Here is a 9721-nt window from a genome sequence, read left to right as displayed (position 1 = left end):
ACCAGTCGGACAAAAATTCTACCTGATCAGTCAAATCTCTTCCAAACCAGATAAATAATCTTCATGTCCAGTAATATCACAACTCCGAAGAGCCAATACATTTATTGACTATTAATGTGTCATTGACCATGCATTGCCACTTGTCACTTCTGATTGCCACGTCATCAAACTGAAATTTTTGGGGATAACATCCATATTTATAGTTGTTAATTAATATTTCTAAAAATAAATTTTTATTTTTTCAAATTTTTGGAAGGATTACCTGGTGAAAAACGTGAAACGTGTATTTATTATGAAAATATAATATTGTAAACTTTTCATTTTTCAAATGCATGTCAATTTGTAAGTATAGTTAGTGTTTCTCATTGGTTGGAAACACCATTAAGTATGACAAAAAAATAATTAAATTCGAAATTAATGTTGAAAAAAATATATTTACCTATTGGTGACTAGCTATACCAAGTTACTATGTTGCAACATCATCATAATTGTCAGTACCCATCTATGGGTAGTAACCATTGAGAAATATTCCCTATATATATATATATATCCTACAAAGATTTAAGTATTAATGATATTTTATTGTACTTTTTTCTACAAAATATTTTTGTTTATAAGGATAATTTAATGAAAAATTATGATTTAGAATAAAAATTATAATTTGTTATATAATAAAAACTAATATTAAAAATAATAATAATTTGATTAAAAATTATTTATGAAAATAAAGATATTTTGGTCAAAATAATATAAATTGTATTCCATTATATCCCATACTATACCAAACATAATAATCATTATTCCATTATTGATTTCAAAGTCTCAACCAAACAAAAGAATTAAAATTTCATTCATTTTCATTCCTATTATCATTACCAAAACCATTGTCATTCCATTTATATTTTGCAACCAAACACCACCTAAAAGTTAAATGAAAAGTCTTTTTTATAGACTTTAGCAAAAAAATAGGAATATGATATCACAGGAACATAAATGATGTACTTAGCCATTGAAGTAAAATGGTATAAGTAAATTTTAGAGTGCATTCCCCTCATATTTTTAGTATTTAAATTATTATAATTTTATTTTTATAAATTACACTATTTATTTTAGTTATTTAAGATAAACTGTAAATTTTTAAAAAATTCTTAATACTTTACAGCATCGAAAACATTATTCAAATAACCAGTTACACTCGTGCCTGTATTTTTTCATAAACATGTGAAACATGATGTTTGTGTTGGGGTTTTATGCCCTAATTAAAACTCAATTTCTTTGTATTCTCATTTATTATTAATAAAATAATAGAAATCATTTTTTGACTTGGTCAATCACTTTGTTCGCATGTTTTATTTTCATGATTATTTGTTAAATATAAACTTCTATTTAATCTCGAGCATATAGCTAAGCGTATTTATAGTGACATAATCACAGTGGAATATAAATAGGATTATATGTTCTAAATAAGTCAGTCCTAAGATTAGTCAGTGCACAAGATTTACACTAACTTGCCAATCTACGATATGTTCTACTTACACATTACAGTGTTATGTTCTTTCCAGAACATTAGCAAAGTAGATTAGATCGGATGTATTTGTTACATCGGACTAGACCAATATTAAAAGAAGATAAGATAAGTAAACATGTTGTTATTATCTATTTTAGTCATATCATATAGTTGACCATAGGTCAATTCAATCTCAATTCTGAGTGGTTAGTATTCTAACTGATTGTATTATTTGAGTTCTTTGACTTGTTCAACTTACCCTACGGACTACCCCATACTTACTTCTTGGGAACTCAATAGTATAATTGAGTGGGAGTGTTAATCATAGATATGGACATCTATAGCTTATGATGAAGAAGTGAAACGATGGTTTTCTTTTAGTTTGGTTCAAGGTGCTAAATGATAAAGATCTCATTTCAGTTATTAATATTACACTACAAGAAATTCGGCATTTACCTGCCAATTTTTTACCTACATATATTTATTGGTAGCTAAAGAATTATTTTACCTACGATTATATTTTCGTAGCGACTATTGGTAGGGGATTCCTTAAGAAAACGTGTGGGGCTATAAAATTTATTATTACCTACAATTAGTATTGGTAGGTATTAGATTTACCTACGATTATTTTTGGAGGGAAATGTTTTAACGATTCCCGCTTATTTTTCCATCCCATTTTTATATAATTAAAAAAAGGTGATGATGTTGCAAAAAAAGGTGATGTGACTGCTGACATGTGATGAATACGGTGACTTATCACTTGACGAATACATGTGGGCGTATCACTATGTGACACATGGCACTAATAATATATTTTAAAAATAAATTATAAAATTATATAAATTAAAATTTGATTAATATTATTTTTTATTTAATATATTTTTTATATAAACCTAAAATCTATCTAACCCTAACATTTATCTAACTCTCACTCTCTCATCTGCCGCCTCCCTCACTCACGATCTCTTCTCCATTTTCGACTCCCTCCATTTTGGACTCCCTCTCACCAGATCTCTCATCTGCCACCTCCCATACTCATGACCTCTTCTCCATTTTCTGACTCCCTCTCAACATCTCTCTCCCATTTTCGGACCTCTTTCTGTGGTCGACTGGCATTTTTGGACCTCTGTCCGTGGTCATCGACGCTTGCTCTGAGCCGCTGCCATTTTTCTTCGAATCTCCGAGCCGCCACACTCATTCTTCGAACCCCTGAGCCGCCACCATCGTTGTTCACTTCTCTGAGTCGCTGCCATTGTTGTTGAATTATCTGAGCTGCCTCCATCGTTGTTGAGTTCTTTGAGCCACCTCCATCTTTGTTCAGTTCTCTGAGTCGTCTCCATCTTTGTTGGTCAGTTCTCTTTGGGTAGTTTTTCATTTTCAAATTTGTGTAATTCCTTTGTAATTACTGTTGGTAATGTCTCTGATTTTTTGTTTAAGGTTTGATTTTGGTTTCTTTAGAGGCTTTGATTATTTCGAATTGGGTGGATTGGCCTGGCTTTGAGATTTTTCTGGTGGCTTTTACGTTGGATTGGTGGCTATAAATTTTTTGGAAGTTTGGTTGTTGGTGGCTTTGAGTTTCGAACAAATCGGCTTGGTGGCTTTGAGGTATAAATCTATGATTTTTTTTATAAAATCCCCACTGATCTGAAAGATTAATGATGATTCATTTTTCTGAGGCTTTGTTATTGTTGTTCTGAGGCTTTGTGAATGTTATGCTTTGAGAAAATTCTGTTTCGATGATTACTGTGTTTCGGGTGTGTTAAGGTCCAAAATCTTTCCTAGAGTCAAAGTCCTATGGAGTAATAGTTCTGAACGAGAGGCAACATGGGAATTGGAGGAGGACATGCAAGGCCGGTATCCGGAGTTATTTGGTAAGTAAATTTCAAGGACGAAATTCTTTTTAGTAGGGGAGAATTGTAGAGTCCAAAGAACTTTACTTACCTAAGTTAGATAGTAGTATAATAGTAATAGTAGTATTATTGTTATGACTGTGGATTTTTGGTTCAGACCGGGATTTATTTGGACACTCATAGTAATACTTGTAGATTTTCTAAGTTTAACCTATAGTTTAAGAATATTAATTTTAACCTAAGGTTTGATTAATATGAATGATATTGAGGGTGATATTTATTATATTATAAGGTTTAGATAAGACCCAATAAGATTATAGCACATGTCATGTGTATGTTTAATAATGATTAAGTATTTTGAGGAATAAATTTATTAAGGTTAAAATTTGAATATCCTAGGGTCAGTCAGCAGCTTTGAAAACGTTAGAGGGCTTAGTCAAGGTTGTTTACTCAATTCAAATTAAGCTAAAAATGTGTAATTTCGTGTTTAAATATTCAGCGTATGCCGATATATCGCAGCTATAGGGGCGATATACCGTAGCACGGAAAGAAAAAAAACGCCGCACGATTGCCTCGGGCATACTGGCCCAGGCGATATATCGCCTAAAGGGGGCGATATATCGCCTCCTTCAGGGCATTTTGAAACATTTATAAAAATGTTCTCCATTCAAATCTTCAACCTCTTGATAAGTCCAGCCTCTTTCTGAACGAGTCTTCAGCCTCTGCTGAACGATAATTCAAATATTTTTTCACTTAAAAAGCCATTATTTTTATTCAAGATAAATGAAGATCTTTTCATTCCTAAACTCTATAAATAGGACCTAGTACCCAGCCATTTATTCATCTATTACTCTAAGTTCAGAGGCTGCAAGTTGCTAGGTTATTATATTGAGAGTGTAAACACTTGGCTTGGGATTTATAAGCTTGATCATTATAAGCTTACCAAACACTTGGGAAGTAAGGTTTATTCACATTTCGGTTCAAGGTTTAGATTGGTCATATAAGTCTTCAAGGTATTTCCAAACTCTAGTTCAATTGGTATTATTTTCTTTAAGTTCTCATAGTCTTCTACTCAGCATTCTAACCTTATTCTTTATTCTTGGTTAGGAAATCTAAGAACTTGCACATAAGTTTTTGGTAAGTATGTTCTCAATGGTATAGTTCTTCCATTCTTTTCATCCATTTTCTTCAATATACTCACCCTGTTATAAATGGTTTTTAGGAGTGTTCCAAAGTCCCAACTCTGTCCTCATATCCCGGTAATTTTGGTAAGGAAAATAGGATAGGATTTATGTGTTATATGATCTTATATGTTATCTTATGATTTTATGTTATGTAATATGCTATGTTAAGTATGTTTGTAGACTTGGGCATATGACCTATACAACTAACAAGCCCCAAATAGATTATGGGCATATGACTTGCTTAGCTAGCAAGCCCCACTAATCTAATGGGCATATGACTTGTTTAGTTTATGGGACCCCAAGTAATAATGGCCATTATAGTATGTATGTGACATAAGTGTTATGATATGTTTTATGTTTCTTTATGAAATTTATGTTTATGGTCTATGTGTTAGATTTTCTTTGCTGGGCATTAGGCTCACTCCTTTTATGTTTAAATGTGCAGGAAAATAGCTTTAGTGGCGGGAAAGGTTCTTGGAAGTTTGGGGAATGTGTATTGAGGCGGAATGGATTCAAAGAGCCGAGAGTTTCGATTCGAGGATGAAGTCTTTACTTATGGTTTTATGTGTATTTTTTCGCACTTATTTATGTAATCTCTTTTTAATTACCATTATGTTATGTTTTGATTTTAAAACAATGGGATCCCATATCCTACTTTGAGTTTTATGTAAGTTTAACATTTGTTTTTACAAGTTTTAATAAAGTTATGATCTTTTCACTTGTAAGTTCTGTTAAGGATTAGGGTCTATGTATAGTTTTCTTTAATGGTCCAAAGTCTAGAGTAGTTGGGTCATTACAAGTGAGGTTAAAGTGTTTCGGTATTGAAGTTAGACTAATCCATAAGGTCAACTGAGGTACCCTTATTCTTAAGTTTCATTCTGTTTGATTCCTTAGTTTCTTTAGTTTTCATTCAGGTTCTAACTTTTGTTATGGTTTTGTGGTTAGGATTTTAAGTTCTTTGAACTTAAGGTGTCTTTTTGGTAAGTTTCCTCTTGGTGGTTTAGTTCTATTCCTTTCATCTCTGTCCTTTAGAAATACTCACTATTTTTATTGCTGGTTTTAGGAGTGTTCCAAGTTCCGCATTTGTTCTCAATTATCCCGGTGTTGGTAAGGAAAATTAGATAGTTTAGTATTATGATCTAGTTTATGTAATGTATGATATAGTTTATGTTTGTATGACCTAACATTTCAGGTACAATAAAGGGGTAAGTGTGTCTGGACCTAAGGTGTCCAATGATGTATGATGGACTATGTCCGGTAGGCTCGGTTGCCAAAACTTTATGACAGACCTATGTCCAGTGTATGACGGACTTGTGTCTGGGGCGTAATTGCCACCACTGTATAAGCACTTATCTTTTTATTATATCTTATTTGTTATTTTTAGTTATGATTGTGATATATGACCTATAGTTATGATTTATGATCTATGACTTATGACCTATGACTTATGACTTAGAGTATGATTTATGATTTATGGCTTAGATTATGATTTAGAATTATGACTTAAGATATGATATGATCTAGATGTTGTGTTTGTATAACTTTGGTGAATATATGTTATGTTTGATTATATGATTAACCCTTGTTTGTATTTTTCTTACTGGGCTTAGAAGCTCACTCCTTATGATGTTGTTATTTCAGGAAATTAAGGATAGAAAGGTCGGTGGTGAGTGGGACCTAAGAGCTTCGTGATGTATTCATTGGGGACCATATAGTCGAGCAAGATCAAGCGGGCCAAATTATTTATTTATTTTAAAGTTTGTTTTATTTAAATGTTGCTCATTTTTATGTTAAAGACAAGTATTTTAATTTTTATAAAACCATGGATCCATGTATTTATTTTTAAGTTTTTATTAAATAAAAGAGCAATATTTACGATTATGACCCAACACTATGTTCTCGATAATCTATGAGAAGTTAGGGCGTTACAGCTATAGTGGCTAAATTACCACCAACTTGGAAGAGCTATAGGAAAAGAATCTTTCATAAAAATGAGGATTATTCTTTGAAGGAAATCCAAAAACATATTCAAATCGAGGAGGAATCGATATGTAGAGATAAACTTGTGGAAGGGTCTAATGGAGATACTTCCAAAGCAAATGCGGTGTCACAACCAAAACATCCCAAAATCAAAGGGAAAAAGGGTAACGAGAAATCCTTGGGTCCAAAAACCAACCCAAACAAATTTAAGGGCGAGAAAGGTCCTTGCTTTGTGTGTGGGAAAAAGGGTCACTATGCTAGAGAGTGTAGGCATAGAAAAGACCAACAAGGACCTAAGGTGAATGCAACTCAAGAGGAAAACGTAGTTGCTATCCTTAGTGAGGTGAATGCGGTCCAAGGCAAGGTGAAAGGATGGTGGTATGATACATGTGCCACCGTCCATGTCACCTATGAAAAATCATTGTTCAAGACCTTTGAAGAGTCAAATGGAAACTATGAGATTCAAATGGGCAATGAGGGAAAATTCAAGGTACTTGGCAAAGGTACCATTGAAGTCTTTTTCACCTCAGGCAAGAAAGTTACATTAGTGAATGTACTTTATGTTCCCGAAATATGTAGAAACTTGGTAAGTGGTGATTTGCTTGGCAAGCCCGACATTAAAGCCGTTTTTGAGTCCGGTAAACTTATACTCAAAAAATCAAATGTATTTTTGGGAAAGGGGTACTCTTGTGAAGGTATGGTTAAATTGTGCATCAATGATGTAACTTTCAATGTTATTAATAAAAATGCTAATTCTGCCTATATTGTTGAGTATGATTCTTTATTTTAAGAGTCCCAAGATGTTTACTTAGCCTAAGTTAGATAGTAGTAGTAGTTAGTATTAGTTAGTAGTATGTTAGTAACTGTGTATTTTGGTTCAAGTCATCACTTAGTTGGAAACTCATAGCAACAGTTATGGATTTTGTAAGTTTAACCTATAGTTTAAGAATATTAATTATAACATAAGGTTTGATTAATATTGTTGGTCCTAGATATATTATTTATTATAACCTAAGGTTTAGATAAAGCCAATAAGAGATGACACTTGTCATAATCATGATTATTAAGGAATTAAGTATTTTGATGAATAGTTTTAATAAAAGAAAGATCTAGAAGCTCTAGAACCTTCCAGCTGTTGTTAGGATCGTATTATGACTCTGTCAAAGCTCGTTTATCCAATTCAAATTATGCTGAAAAAGTGCAAATACGTATTTAATATATCTATGTATGTCGATATATCGCCTAACAGAAGATACGGAAAACACGTCGACTTTGCAGGAACAATCGAACAAGCCTCGGGAATACTAGGGGAGGTGATATATCGCCTTAGGTGGGCGATATATTGCCTTGGGTGGGCAATATATCGACTCCATGGGTATAGTTTTGGAAGTTCGACTTTTTGAATTTTAAAAATACCCTTAACCACTTAGACCTACTTTTGAACGATTTTGACCGAGTTCTGGGTGTTAATTGAATGAAAATTCAAATCTTTTTCATTTTATAATCATTTATTTATTCAAATTAAAATGGGTTAGTTTCACTCCTTGAACTCTATAAATAGGACCTAGTACTCAGCCATTTTCATCATTCTTCAAGCATTTGATCAGAGCCTCCAAGGTGCTAGTGTTACTATAGAGAGATACACTTGGGTTTTGGGTTAAAGCTTTATTATTCTAAGCTTTTATAAATATTTGGGAAGTGAAAAATAGTGTAATTTTGGTATTGGGGCTTAGACCAATTCATAAGGTTATTCAAGGTATTCATATTCCTTAAGTTCAGTTCTATATAATTCTTTAATTTTCTTTAGTTTCTTTTATTCAGATCCTAACTCTTGTTAATGATTCTTGATTAGGTATTTAAGTTCTTGAAACTTAAGGTCTTTCTTGGTAAGTTTATTCTTGATGGTTTAGTTCCCATATTCATCTTTATTCTTAAAGATTCTCACCATTTTTCTACTATTGGTTTATAGGAGTTTCTAAATCTCGTTCTTGTTTCCAAATATCCTGGCTTTTGGTAAGGAAAATAGGATAGATTTTATATGCTTATATGTTGTGATATGTTATGTTATAATATGTTTATGTTATGATATGTTATGTTATGTTATGATATATATGAATATGTCTTGTAGTCCTTGGAGCTAATAGTTGCTTAGCTAGCAAACCTCGATGTTTTTATGTCACTTGAGGGTTATAGTTGCTTAGCTAGCAAACCCCAATGTTTTTATATTGCTTGGGGCTTATAGTTGCTTAGATAGCAAACCCCAAGACTACCATGATCATGGGTTAGAGTTGTGATATATGTTTTATAGTATGTGGTTATGATATAGTCTTGTGCTTTTGATTTATGATGTATGTTGTTAGTATATTTTCCTTGCTGGGCATTAGGCTCACTCCTTTATTTTTAGTGTGATGCAGGAAAATAGATATGGAGGCGGAAGGATTCTTGGTAGCTTGACTTGTGTGTTGAGGATGAATGGACTGCGTGTCGATCGAGGACGAAGTTATTTATTTTTAGTCTTTTGAATTATGTTTCTTTTGTAATTCCGCATTTAGTTTTTTTTCCATTGATTTAAAATTATGTTTTATGTTTTGTAAACAATGGGATCCCATACCCTATCATATTTTATTTTATACTTTTATGTTATTGATACAATATTATTTTAGAGTTTCAATAAAGTTATGATTATTTCTTATGTATGTTTTCTCCAAGTGTAGTAACTATGTCTAGTAGTTTTAATGGTCTAAGGTCTTAGAAATAGTTGGGTCATTACATTATTTTTGTAGCATCTTAGACTTTCGCATATAGGTTTTTTAACCATGAAAGGAGTTGTAAAATGTGGTATGATTGCATGCAATATTAAAAACTATGGTAAATGTGAAACATGTGTTAAGGCAAAAATGATTAAGAAACCATTTCCTAGTGTAGAAAGATCATCTAATTTACTAGATTTAATCCATAGTGATCTTTGTGAATTAAATGGTGTTTTAACTAGAGGTGGTAAAAGGTATTTTCTTACTTTTATAGATGATTTTAGTAGATATACCTATGTGTTTCTTTTAAAGCATAAAGATGAAACTTTTGATGCTTTTAAATTATATAAATTAGAAGTTGAAAATCAACTAAATAAAAAGATTAAGATGCTAAGAAGTGATAGAAGGGTAGAGTACTTCTCTAATGAATTCAATACATTTTGTGAAGAA

This window comes from Humulus lupulus, chromosome 6, assembly GCF_963169125.1.
Source record: "Humulus lupulus chromosome 6, drHumLupu1.1, whole genome shotgun sequence".
Taxonomy (NCBI): Eukaryota; Viridiplantae; Streptophyta; class Magnoliopsida; order Rosales; family Cannabaceae; genus Humulus; species Humulus lupulus.
This window is presented reverse-complemented; position numbering follows the sequence as displayed.